Below are 15,014 nucleotides of genomic sequence, written 5' to 3' on the forward strand. Positions count from 1 at the left end.
GTCCAGATATTGTGGGGGGTAATTATATTTTGGAAAAAAATTCTGAGCTACTAACAGAGGCTTGCCAATAATAGGAAAGATAAATCAGTGACATTAGACATCCAAACCGGAACCAAACTGAACTAAAGGCATGTCTAATCTCAGCATTCCAGAGAGACCTAACAAAGTTCAGCGAAGTCATCAGACTTGCATGTACACAAACCTCCCCTACAGAATCACGTGGCTGTTCCTGGTCTTCCACCTCCAAGTGGTTAAAGCAATATTTCTTCCAGTGAGATGCATGTAATTTTTCATTATATGGTTTCAAATCAAGCTCCAGTCTTAGAAAACAGAAACAGAAAATCAACATTGTGAAGTATTATAGATTTTGCATGTCTAAACAGCTGTGATGAATTAGTCACAGTTACAATGAACTGTAGGAAAAAAATCTACAGGCAATATATTGCTTTTGCAAGTGTTATATTAAAGTAAAAGAAAACCCTCAAGTAATATTATATAATAAATTATTGTAACAGTGGTTGGCAGTAGGAGTAATTTAAATAAGATTAATTTAACAACCTTTAAATATCAATAAGTAATAAATATCTTCATGCATGGGGGTCCACATTTCACTTTATTTGGAAATAATGAATAATGCCAGTTGCCTAATTTAACCCTAATAACAGAATAGTAATACTCTGCACTTTAATAATTTTCATTAGAAGAGCTCAAGTATTGCTTTCATTTGACAGAAACTGCATCTGTTCCATATTAGGCATGCAAAGTAAGTTCTGTGAAGAAGTTCCCAAATTAACTCGCAAAAGAAGAGCAAAACAAGCCCAAACACTAAACTAAAGCATGGTATCAACTTCACTGGCCTTACTTTTGCAATGGTTTGTTCTTAACTCTAATATGAAGTACTTGTCAAACCTCAGAGATACCTGGCTTTCAACAGATTTTAGTGCCTCAAATAATCTGTTGTGGAGTTTTTCAAATGATTTCATTGCCAAACACAAACAAAACAAAACAAAACAAAACAAAACAAAAAATTGGGGAGGGAGGGAAAGGTGTTATTCTATAGGCATAGGTACACACACATTTGGCCTAACTTTCAAATTTCCATCATCCTCTTTATCATCTCCTCTTCGTTCCCCTCCTTCTCCTTCTCTACCATCTCAGACATGTCTCACCCTCCTCCCTAAAGACTGTACTTCTACTATGACACTGTCATGGTTATACTTTAAGTTTGTTAAGTGAGAATAAAGGAGGATGCATATATATTATGTTCTTAATATTTTTAATATGTGTTTTCAACTCTTAAAAAATGGAAAAGATTGGCACTGTACAGTCCTGAGTTATTTTTAACTCTTGCTTACTATATTTCTAAATTTCCCAGAGTAAAATGTATTATTTCAATTAGTAAATAACAATAATATATAAACTCCCAAATGTTTAAGTTTAAATTAGCTATTGGCCCCTGCCTGAGTCTCAAACACCTTACATAAAAATAAATGACCATGATAAAATACTGAGTATTGATTTAAGGAGTGAGAAGAATGAAAGCAAAGTGGGTGGGTTGATCACTACTTTGCATTAATCAGACAGCTGGACATTTGATCAGAAAAGGAAAGAGAAGGCACACAATGGCTTTGAAGAGTGAAACAACATTGCTGAAATAAAAGACAAAACAGGTTTAGGGACCAGCTCCATAAAAGCTAGGTTTGACTAGGAGTCTAAAACAGAGCCTCCATGCACGCGATGTGATGAGCACTGGGTGTTATATACAACTGATGAATTACTCAACTCTACATCTAAAATCAATTATGTACTATATGTTGGCAAATTGAACTTCAATAAAAAAATAAAATAAATAAAATAAAATAGAGCCTCCAAAATGGAGGAAAGGGGTTTGCTTGATTTATTAACATATAAAAAGGTGATGTTGAAATTGTAAAGTGGTATAATTTAGAAAATAAAATATAATTCATACAGAAACATTGGGAAGTTGAGGTTATGTTGGTGATTTTTTTTAAGATTATTTATTTATTTATTCATGAGAGACACAGAGAGAGAGAGGCAGAGACACAGGGAGAGGGAGTAGCAGGCTCCATGCAGGGAGACTGACGTGGGACTCAATCCCGGGTCTCTAGGATCAGGCCCTGTCTTTCCAATAACTTTTGAAGACTATAGTTAAACCTATAGTTGGTAAGAGACACTTCTGGAAGGTTGTTCAAAATCCAGATCTCAGCTCACTAGTGCACATTTCAATGCATTTGGTTTTATAATTGACACAAGAATGCACATTTTTAGTATGAGTCCCCACCTGAAACCAATACAATTATTCAAGGGCCATACTTTGTAAAACAGTGAATTCCGACTGGAATTCAGTGATTTTTGACTAAAATCAACCATTTAACCAGCATGTTTTTCTAGCCCGATATACTTAGACATCTTGAAAAGAAAAGAAATAACTTAACCATGCAAAATGTAATGTCCAATTATAACTAAACACTCCATTATAGTCAGAGAAATATAAAAATATGTTGGAAGGAGCCCAACAAAGATTTGAAAATAACCAAGCTTTTCTGTATCATTTGTTCAATGAATATTAAAAGTTGTAGTTGAGTGAACTAGCAGTTAAAGAAAATGAAGCAAATAAATAGATTGCAAAAACTGTAATCTGAAAGTGGCATTTTATTTGTGTCTTGAGCATATAACACATTTTTCTTTCATTAAATTGTTGCATGCTGTTTTCTTGCATCTATTCATCCTATTAGCTCCAGATTCATAATTTGACTGCTTATAGACCTGATTCTTAAACAAAAAAGATAAAATAGGTCACTCAAGTTCTTACACCAGAGGCTGCAGATGCACTCAGCTCAAATAAGTCACTTGAGTCCTTAATATGGCCACAGTGCATCACAATATCATTATCACAAACCCTATCCTGTCTTGGGTAAATATATGCATTCTGGCCATTTACAAGTGAGAAGTGGTCAGAGTTCATGTCAAAAATGAGATATTCCTAGCACATTCTAGCCGTGCCAAAAATATCTAGAGCAAGCAACATGACCTAGTACTTTTTTTTAATTTTTCATTTTTGCTTCCAAGTTCCTCCTATCTTTGTCAAATGTCAACTTTGGAAAAATATTTCCTTTTCAAGGGTGTGACAATTATACAAGTAATTTAAAAAACAAGCTGTCTCTTGACATATTTCTATTTCACCTCCCCCCCTCAATTTTACCCCAGTATCTCTGTTGTAATAATTCATTCAACAAAATATTCATTTCTAAGAACTGTCACCCAAAAAACAAAATAAGGGTGTGTATGTGTCCAAGCTCAGCTACCCCAAATCCTCAAATCTTCCTTATTAAAGAAGAAAACAATTGAGCTAACAAGTCCTCACATTGTATCAACCCAGTTCAAGACAACCAAAGAGCTCCTGACACTAGAACATGGGTAATGTGAAAACCATCAAAGGGTTAGGAGAAACAGGAAGATGGAAGAAGGATATGGGATGTAGGGATGGGGAGAAAGAAGTCAATACAGAGTATAAGATGAAATATGAGAATGTACCAAATTATGCCATTGACTGCTAATAAGATATCCATCAAGACAACTTTGTGAGTGCATCAATTCAAAGGCCACACCCAAAATGAACATATAACCATTGGGTGTCCACAATGAGTGATCACATGGTAAGGGTCATACAGTTCTGGTGGCCATGGGAGAGAGGATATGCAGAGGTGAAGGACATGGTCCCCGCTCTCAAGAAGCTGACTTTCTAGCCTCTCAGTGATCATGGCACTATCAAGGCCAGCCCAAAGAGATTCCCAACCAAAGGGCAATAGAACATGGGTCATGTGATTTGGATCAAGAGAGATGAGTGAGAATTCATAAGGCAAAATAAAAAAAAAAAAAACAAAAAACAGAAAGAGGAATAACAATTTGCTCCAAATGGCTTGCAAATGACAGGAAGCAGTATGTTTAAGAAACAAACTATTAAAGTGCCGAGTATCTACAGACTGCATGTATGGACAAAAGTAGCTGGAGAGAAAAAAGAAAGGTAGATTGTATATCGTTCTGAAGAAGTATAAAATAGATTCTAATAGGAACAGAAGCTACTAAAGAGGTTCATAGGGACAGAGTGGAAGAGAGGGAGAGAGGGGCATTAGGATGAAGACAGGCAAGGAAGGGAACCAGCTGAAGTGGGGGTAGAAGCACATAGACTCTGAAGTCACTATATTCTGACAGCTCTGGTACATTTTAGTACTTTTCAAAATTTTTGTTTTGCATTAGACTCAGTTTAATTATTTTTTAAAGAAAAAACCTCTCACAACAATTATCAATGAAGCTTTCAATCTTGGTTTTGTAACAAAACAGAAATGATTGTACATTTTTTTGTAACTCCCCAATACAGAGAATATTTTCATCGTCTGACTAACGATACTCCCACACAGTTTATCCTTTCCTGAAATCAAAGAGAGAAGCTAGTGAGACTTTTAAAATTTGGGGACACAACTTAAAACACATGAAAAATGTAGTTTGGGGGCACCTGGGTGGCTCAGCGGTTGAACATCTGTCTTTGGCTCAGGTCATGATCCCGGAGTCCTGGGATCGAGTCCCACGTCAGGCTCCCCCGGGGGGAGCCTGCTTCTCCCTCTACCTCTTTTTGTGTCTCTCATGAATAAATAAATAAAATTTTTAAAAAAAGGAAAACTGTGGTTTTTCTTAATTCACATTTTGTCATCATCCTTGTGAGAATCCAAAGGTTCTCTGTGGAGGGTTGTTTGTTGAGTGCTGGCATGTGAGCTCTCAGAGAACCAGGGTTTTGCTGGCTCTCGGCACCTCCCCAGCACGAGCACCTGTGTCAGATGTGTGTGGGCGCAGCTGTCCACTATGAAGCATTCAGACCAGAGTGTTGAGGTCTCAGAGTAGAAGAATGAACCCTCTTTGGTTGAAAAAGATAATCCCTGTAAGTCTTACTCCTCAGAGCAATGTCACAGCCCTTTGGAAATTACACTATAAAACATGAAATCTTGAAAATGTGAGCAAAGTGCTAGGAACATGACAAAATGTATGATCACTGAAGTATGACGTCATTCAATAGACCTGAAATCAGGCTCCAAGTCAAGACAGTGTCTGGAAAAATGGGGGGGGGGGCACCAAACCCCACTCTTTCTAAGAGTTACAAGTGCCTCTGCATTCTGTGAACAGAACTATATAGCAAAAAAAGAATAGCAGATGGCACAGATGACAGTGTAATCCTAGAAACACAGAGATCATGTTTCAAAGTTAAAGGCATGTGGCTCATTAGGACAACAAACTCACCCCCTCCCCTCACCCCCAGAAGAGCAGAGATTTGTAATCTGTAACTGGTCAGAACTAAAAGGCCAACCCACACTCTGATCAGCCTCCACAAAGAGCTTCTTGACATAATTCTGAGGCTATTAGGATCTAATGATCTGAAAAATATTTTTGATTAGAGGAGTGCCAGATTGACAGGTATCAGAGGAGAGCAAGGTAGCACCATATCACATTGAGCGTTACTATTTCTGTGATAATGAATAGACTGTTCAAACTTGGGTCCTCCATTTTCATTCTCAAAGGAGACAACTGGCGCTCGGGAACACTTAATTACCAAGTCACCCTGTCCCAAGCCACTTACCCTGTGGGTACCCAATAAATATTAATTAAGGATGATGATAAAGAGCTGCTCATTCTGGGGTGAGACAAGTCTGCTGTTTAGCGGTGCAGCACCTACCCTTATAGGACACCACAGGTAGAAGAATGAGGCAAAACGATTTTTCTAATTGAAACCACAGGGGGTCTTTAGGTAACAGAATGTAATTACCTAACCTGGAATTTGGCCAGAGCAATGGGGTGTATGCCTCATGTTTTCAAAGAAAAGGTCATGATTGTGCAAAAGCGGGAGATCTTCAATCCATAGTGACATTAAGTGACAAAACTGACCATGGTGAATGTTCAGTTGTCAAAGGTAAAAGATTGCCCTGGAAGGATAATGCAGTATTGAGGTTTTTTAGTAAGGGTCTATTTTGTAGGGGGATATCTATTTGAAATAATTCATAAAAAGAGTCTGAGGAATTAGACCCTGATGCAAGCCAGGTATCTTTCCTACTCTGCCTCCTTATTATGAAAAGTTGCTTTATGTTGGAAAGTGTCAATAGTTCATCAGACATCAGGGGAGAAGGAAGTGAGGAACAGGTTCTTTCTCTCTTAAGTGCTCTGCTAGGCCTGGTTTGCTACTCATGCATCTTTTTTTATCCTGAGGAGTTTTATCCCTTTTGATTTTATCATCCTACTTACTCTGATCTTATAACATTGTAACAGTGTTCTCATTTAGCCAGAGAATAATGTTTTGGCTGGTAAAACCAGCATTTCCTCCTCTTCAGCTTTAAGTGACCACCCAGAATGATTAAAATGTCCCAAGATTCTAATTATGCAAATACTTTTGATAGTCTTTCAAATTTAAATTTTACACTGCCCTTGTTTTTAAATCTGCAACTGATGTGCTTATGAGCTTATTTTATTTTGTAAGTCTCTCTAGGAGTACTGATTTAAATTGCTCCATTTTTGAGGGCTACAAGGGAAAAAAAAATCAAATCTACAGATGGCTAGCATCTGTGGTTCTACAGTGTTAACATGTACAATAACACACAGTCTCTAATTGAATACAAGAACGTAACTCAATCGAGGGTCTGTGCTAACATCATAAACCATGACAGTGCAGCCCAAGCAATTAATAAATAGTAATAGCATCTCTCAATTGAATTGTCAGGAAGGGGCATTGTATTGGAAGTTTCTGCAATATACTTTTCTTGAATTACACCTGCTAACAACAATAACAACAAAACTGGATGCTCTTCGAAGATCATCTTGCACTCATTAATTTTTAATAGGTGGCGCTAAAGAAAAACAATAACAACAACAAAAAGGAAGACGTATAATGAACAAAGAGAAAGTATTTAATAACTGAGTACTGTTGTTTGGGAAGAGTTTTGGTCTCTGTGACATTGTTTCAGCTTAGTAAAATCCATCTGAACCTACAGATCCCCTCAGTGTCATTTAAAAAATCGAAGTAAACATCAGAGTTGAAAGAAGTAATATAAAGAGACAGGGCAATCTTCTAAAGCTACCAGGCATTTCTTCCTGCTGCTGATAAACATATCCTTGAACAGTTCAGAGAACTAAATGAGGAAGGAGAATTTTGTGAATATTTCGAGCAATAGGCTGAAATGAATCACATCAAGATCACAATGCTACCCTGGAAGTACTATTTTCTGCCCTAACTTCATTTCTAAAAGGACTTGTCCTAGTTCTGTTTTAAAACCCATTCCAATTGATTTAGAGTTCAAGCTCATCTATATTTGTGGCATGGCTGCATTTTCTTTGCTTGCACTAGGAATTCTCTTTGGTATGGGCTAGTATGTGGTAGAGGAAAGTATGAGAGAACCTATGTAACACTGGGTTTGGGGGCACAAGAATCAGTTTTCTTTCAATGACCTATTATTTCTGAAGGTGAAAAACTCTTGATACTGACTATATAACGTTAGACTAACTTTACAAATTCAAATAGTTATTGACTATAACCGTAAAAGAACTATAAAGATTAATTTCTTTTTGTTTGCCTTGTTTTTAGGTTGTGAACAATCAAAACTAATTTAAGTTATCCTAAACAACACAGAAATTTCATTGTAAGGATACTGGACACCTGAAGGCATCCACATGAAAGAAGAACTAATTAGGTAATTCAGGAAGAGGGTGGGCAACCACCACAGAGTATTGCCTTCTGATGTTCTGGCAACTTCCTTAACATGCACTTCTTCCCAACTCCCATTATTCAAATTTCCAGGAGAACATCTGCTGCAAGCTGCTAAATCCAGCCAGTGTTGCACATCTTGCTTCTGTTCTAATAATCTATGCCAGGGAGGCTGGGTCATAAAACATATATAGCTACTCTCGGCACACCCACATGATCCTGTGGGCAGAAACCATGTTAAAGAAGTTGCCATGGTAGGCTAGGGAAACGTCCACAAAGAATTTTCAAGCGCAACTCCCATTTTGCCATGGTCAACACTGCCTTCCGATTTATGTCAATTCTGGCTGTCTACACTACCAAATGTGTGAACGTTTAACTTTATAGAGAAAATTTTATGTTACTTTGTGGACTTAAGAGAAAAGTAGCCTGATTACTTACAAGTTTATTGAACTATGAGTTTGCATTATCTGAACAAAACTCGTGGTGGCATTTGAAAATTTTGACCTTGAGGCCTTCTCAACAAATGTGTGTGGTGTTCATTTTAAAGTATTAAAATAAAAACTTTATATTAAAAAGTTCCACCATTATAAAAATTGTATATCATCTAAATAAATTCATTTGCCTTTGTGGATTGAAAATGTCATCTAACCACAGTTCATCAATTTTAGAGACTGTATATTAAAATTATTCATAATAGTCTAAATGAAATCTTAAAAATATGAATTATTGCAGTTGGTTGAATATATTAGGTTTTTCTTATCCTAGTGTTTTTTATCTAGGGTCATCTGTTCAGTCCAACTTTAAGTCTTGCTCATAACAGACGAAGGTAGAGTTAGAAAAATGGCATAATTGGATTTTTTAAAAAAGAATCTTCTATTTTCCCAAAGAAGAAGAGAGAAAACACATTTACTGTTACTTCTTTAAACCTTCACTTCACTCGAAATCATAGTTCTCTTCATGTGTTGACTTCAAATATGTCTGTTTCACACCTATTTATATTTGTAACTTTCTCTATTTGTAGGAAAACCCTCTACTAATCCTCTTTGGACTGGACTCATAGTGTCAATAGTTGGCAAAAGATTGAATATATAGATGGATGAATGAATAAGCAAGAAATCATATATCACACATAAGTATTGAGAGAGTTTCCTAGCTGCCCCTGAGTTTATCCTCCAAATATTCAATTCTATTACTTACTTATTAAAAAGATTTTAACTTAACTCCTTATTGTCTAAAAAATTAAGTTCTTCTACATCCTCTAAGCCTTCAAAACTTTAGATAAGTTTGCTTTCCTAGACTTTTCTCAATTGTTAAATTTTCTGCAAGAAGTGTATTTTCTTACTTCTGGTACTATTGTTGCTCTCTTTCATCTGATAGAGGCAGCTGCCTGTTCTTTATCTTATCTTCCATGGCAGAATGTTCTCTTGAATTTACAGTGTTAATTAAGTGACTCTCTCACATACAGAGTACTAGTTGAGTGAATCAACTAATGGATGGATCATGAAATTCTAATAATCCTTTAAGAACTAACTCTAATATCATTTTTCCATAAAGGTTATCCTAATTATTTCGACTAGAAGTCAACTTTCTTCCCTCTAAACTCCTTTCCATCACCAAGTAACAGACTATGTTGCCTCCTCAGCCAGGTGGGTCCTGGCCACACCTTCTATTCCCATGTCATTGTCTATGACTTTTACCCTATTTTATGTGGGCCTTTTTGATTTAATATTCTTTTTCCACTAGCAATTTCATGGTTTCAGGGACCATTCCTTGCTATATCTATCTATCTATCTATCTATCTATCTATCTATCTATCTATCTAAACATTTATGCTCAATAATGAGTGTAGTCCTATAGAAACATTTACAAATATTATGTATTCCCTTGGATTCTAGATATTTGGCTCAAATCTTTCTTACTGACAAAATGCTTAAAAGGTAAGACAGCAAGTAATTCATCTTTGATCATGCATAGCTCACTATTCTTATTCATTCAATAACAATAGTAACAATAGCAAATATTTATTGAGTGCTTACTAGATGGAACTGTGCTAAGGTGATTTTATTAGATACTCACAAAAATTCTATGAGGTAGAAACTACTGTTACTCTATTTTCAAATGAGTAAATGAAGGCTTCAGAGAAGTCAAGTCACTTGCCCAAACCACAATAAATTTAATGCAACACAAGTATATAAGATTCAATGATATATGGTCTTAATAAACATAGTTCCATAACATTTCCCATGGTATCAGTAAGTTTCCTGAGTGAATGAGTTAATGAATATGAATCTATCAAGGACAAAAATATCTGACTTTTGTTTTCACAAATCAGAACATGGAATCCCACAGCAGGAAGGGCTCCTATCAATCGCATCACCTAACCCATGCCCAATCCCTGTCCTGCAAGTACATCTCCTCTATGATTTCCTGGCTAAGATTTTGTCCAGCTTCTGCTTGGAAACCTCCAGAGACAAGGAGCTAACTTGCTCTCGCAGCGGACTTTAAGCACTGTAAGATAGCTTTGAACTTTTGGGTAAGCCAAAATCATTTTACAATGAAGCAAAATCTGCCTTCCCAAACATTCCATTCACTTACCTATTCCTTTTCCCTGTGATCACATAGGATAATTGTAACCTCTTTCTCACAGTGGCTAGCACCACATCCCCACTGGGAATTCTCTTCAATAGACTAAGCCTTCCCAGATCTTTTGACTGCTTTTTACCTTTGCATAGCACCAGGGATAGCTTATTGGAAAATATGCAAAGCTTTGTACAAATTATTAAAAATAGCCATGTAAATTTTATAAAATTACAAAAACTGAATATAAAATAAAAGGAGCCATTTGCTCAAAACTTCCTTAGCAGAATTATGTATTATTTAATGAAAGCTAACATATGTTAATTCTTTCTTCCTTTGTGTAGAAGCTGTATTCAGCCCATTACATGCATTATCTTATTGCATCCTTATAAGATGTCATGATGTAGGTGCTATTATTAATAATTTTTGTAATTTCATTTTCTAGATCATGGAACTCAGTCCCAAATAGGGTTATGTGCTCCTCAAGGATGTTCAAGTCGTGGGTGAGAGTGACAATAACAATAATCTCCCTAATTTTAAAACTTATGCTCTTAGTCACTACTCTACACTGCCTCATAAATTGAAAATGATATATAAATAGACATTTACTAAGTATATAATGCAATTTGAATTTCAAAGATTTCTGTAATTTTACAATGATATAAAGGCATCTCTGCTATCTCATCAATTTCTCTCTTGCTCTACCTAAAGCAATAAAATTTACATTGAAAATACCCATTTAGCCTTTAAAATACTAACAATGCTATAGACATAACATTTAAAAATTGTCCATATTCCCTTGCTTTCTCACTCTTTTTATTTACATCTTTCCAATCTAATTTTATTTTGCTTTGCTAGGGCAACAATTACTTGAGATAACATTGCCACAGCTATTATGTGATACCCAGAGATCCCACGTACTTTGTTCATTCTCTTGATGACTTCTGACCCCTTGGTATTCTTTAGACCAGGTAGTTAGTTGAATGTGGGTGGGCAAGGGAGTAACGAGATGAATATACAGGTGAATGGCTATATGCATTTAATTGGGACTTTTAATACAACACCTTGTGGCCTGTTTAGACAAGAGCATAGAAAGCTGAGTATCCTTGACAACAGTGTGGGTATATAGAAAAACAAAAGAAAGATCAGGAGATGCACAGTAGGAGATCTAAGCAGATCATTGGGATAACAGATGACAGCATTTTGGCGAAAGCCTCAACATTTTTCAAATATGTTCGTGAAATGTACCATAGAGAATGGATCATTAGAACATTTGAACAAAAGGCATTAATAATTGGCATAGTGGCTGATGTATCACTTTAAAAGCTGATGTTGAGTGTTGTTTTCTCTGTGGTTATGAGTAATGGTTATAAGTAATGAAGTTACAGATGGAAAGAACAATCAGTGAATAAGGGAGGAAAAAAAGGCTTTTAGTACCAGTTAATTTTATTTCATTGAGGTGAGTTCCATCATAAGTAGAATGGGGCGAATTTTTTTTTTCCACAAAAGACACTGAATAGCCAAAATAATCTTGCAAAAGAAAAGCAAATGTGGAGGCATCACAATTCCAGACTTCAAGCTATATTACAAAGCAGTAGTCATCAAAAGAGTATGGTACTGCCACAAAAATAGACATATAGATCAATAGAACAGAATGGAAAACCTAGAAATAAGCCCACAATTAAATGATCAATTAGTTTCATGTGGAGGCAGGGAAGACTGGCCTGAGGAAATGATCACCAAAACCCACAAAGGAGACCTGGGCCTTGGGCTCCCAGAGAAAAAGAAGAAAAAGAAGAAGGTGGTCAAAGAACCAGAGACTCAATACTCAAACAGTGATACTTATTTCAGTGAGATCTGTTCCACAAGAGCCACATCCCCTTCGAAGGGTGTGGTCCTAGAGCAGGCATCTGAGATGCCTCTAGTGAAGAAAAAGAAGAAAAAGAAGGGCCACAGCACCCTCTGTGAGGAGTGCCTAGAACCTGAGACTGTGTTACGTGCTGGACGGACAGGGAAGTTGTCCAGCTCCAGGAAGCAGGTTCTTGGTTCATCTGGGTTTCAAGGTGGGGAGAAGAAAAAGAAGAGAAAGTCCTTACAGCCTCTAGCCATGCCCCCTGCGGCAAAAGAAGACCTCTCCAGACCCCAGAGAGGACGAGGAGGTGACCAGATTTGGCAAGAAACCCAAAAAGCACAAGAAGGAGAAAAAGACCCAGGAGGCTACAGCCAAGGACCCTTGGTTCTGTGAGTCTGGGGATGCTCTATACACTTTTTCAGTGGGAAAAGATGGTGAGGAGCAGACAACCTCAGGGCAGAAATGAAAGCAGGGGAGCTTCCTCAGCCAAGGACCCTTGGTTCTGTGAGTCTGGGGATGCTCTATACACTTTTTCAGTGGGAAAAGATGGTGAGGAGCAGACAACCTCAGGGCAGAAATGAAAGCAGGGGAGCCCCAGAGAATGCAGTGTGAAGATGAAGAAGAAAAAGAAAATCCACCAGAAGGGAGATACTTCTCTAGGGCACCTTGAGTGCTCCAAGTCTGTAGAGAGAAACCCTAGGAAAGGAAGTAAGAAGGCAGTCAAAATTGAGGCTCCAGAATATATCCCAATAAGACATAACCCCAAACCCCATGCAAAGAAGAAAATGAAGTCCAAGAAAAAGACAGAGCAGCCAGGGATTGAGGAACCAGCTCTGAAGAGGAATAAAAAGAAGGGGAAAGAGAGCAGAGTAGTAGGAGAATCTTGGGAAGAGGAGCCTGACAGACTTAGAGGTGGTGTTGGAAAAGAAAGGCAACATGGTTGAGGCACACATAGACCAGGTGAGGCAAAAGGCCTTGCAAGAAGAGATCGATCATGAGTCAGGCAAAACAGAAGTTTCTGAACCAAAGAAGTGGACAGGAACTCAGTTTGGCCAGTGGGATACTGCTGGTTTTGAAAACGAGGAACAGAAACTGAAATTTCTCAAACTTATGGGTGGCTTTAAAAATATGTCCCCTTCATTCAACTGCTCCTCTAACACAATTGGAAGGCCCAACATGGCTCTCAACAAGAAGGCAGCCAACACCCTACAGCAGAACCTGCAGCAGGGGACTATGACCGGGCCATGAGCTGGAAGTACAAGCGTGGTGCTAGCCTTGGCTTCTCCTCTACTCCAGACAAAATCTTTTATATTGACAGGAATGCTTCCAAGTCCATCAAGCTTGAAGATTAAAGTCTACTGTCTAGTCCTTCAAAACAGCCAAAATTGCTTTTATTATTCAGTTATGCAGTTGGAAGCCATCTGACAACTGTCTCAAATCACACCTCTGCAGTGATTAAGGAAACCTATGCCCATGTGCTTGGATGAACTGGGGTCAGAGAGCTCATGTTTCAGAAGCCAAGAGAACATATGAGTGGTTGACATCTCCTGTTTTCTGTATTAAGATTCAATCCCTGTTTGAAGACATCAGCATATATAAATAATAGCTGAATTTACTGAGTGCTTAGTATGTGCCAGGTACGTACTACTGTGTTTCCCTTGCATTAATGTAGTTAGTAATTATGAAATAGGTGCTATTATCCCCATCTTACTGATGAGGAAACTGAGGTTCAGGGATGAAGTAATAAAATTGCCTGGGTTCACTCAAAAAAAAAAAAAAGATCAATTAGTCTTTGACATAAGAGGCAAGAATATCCAATGGGAAAAAGCTAGTCTCTTCAACAAATGGTGTTGGGAAAACTGGATAGCAACCTGCAAAAGAATGAAACTGAACCACTTTCCTATATCATACACAAAAATAAATTCAAAATGGATTAAAGACCTAAATGTGAGACCTGAAACCATAAAAATCCTAGAAGAGAACACAAGTAGTAACTCCTTTGATGTTGGCCATAGTAACCTCTTTCTAGGTATGCTCCAGTGGCAAAGGAAACAAAAGCACATACACACAAAAAAGCATCAAAATAAAAAGCTTCTGTATAGTAAAGGAAACAATCAATAAAACTAAAAGGCAGTTTATAGAACGGGAAGAGATATTTGCAAATGACATATCCAATAAAACATTAGTATCCAAAATATAAGAACAACTTATAAAACTGAATACCCCAAAATTAATAATCCAATTAAAAATGGGCAGGAGAGATGAACATTTTTCCACAGAAGAAATACAGATGGCCAATAGACACCTGAAAAGATGCTCATCATCACTTACCACCAGGAAACGTACATCAAAACTATAATGAGATATCACCTTATACCAATCAGAATGGCTAAAACCAAGAACACAAGAAACAACAGGTGTTGGCAAGGATGTACAGGGAAAGGAACACTTGTGCACTGTTGGTGGGAATGCAAACTGGTGCAGCCACTGTGGAACACAGTATGGAGGTTCCTCAAAATGTTAAAAAATAGAACTACCTTATGATCCAGCAATCACACTACTGGGTATTTACCCAAAGAATATAAAAACACTAATTTAAAGGGATACATGCACCCCTATGTATAAACATACATTTACAGCATTATTTACAATAGCCAAGATATGGAAGCAGCCCAAGTATCCATCAATTGATGAATGGATAAAGAAGATGAAGATATATACATATAATTCAGCCATAAAAAAGGATGAAATCTTGCCATTTGCAATGACATGAATGGAGGTAGAGAGAATTTTGCTAAGTAAAATAAGTTGATAAGAGAAAGACAA

The 15,014-nt window shown here is 37.1% G+C and overlaps 1 protein-coding gene and 1 pseudogene across 3 annotated transcripts in view; one reads left to right on the forward strand and one right to left on the reverse strand.

Moving 5' to 3' along the window:
• TENM2 (teneurin transmembrane protein 2) overlaps nucleotides 1-15,014 on the reverse strand; it is a 1,505,907-nt gene that overhangs the window by 725,004 nt on the left and 765,889 nt on the right. The window lies entirely within an intron of this gene.
• LOC140631667 (lysine-rich nucleolar protein 1-like) lies at nucleotides 12,620-13,949 on the forward strand (annotated as a pseudogene).

This window comes from Canis lupus, chromosome 4 (genome assembly GCF_048164855.1).
Source record: "Canis lupus baileyi chromosome 4, mCanLup2.hap1, whole genome shotgun sequence".
NCBI lineage: Eukaryota > Metazoa > Chordata > Mammalia > Carnivora > Canidae > Canis > Canis lupus.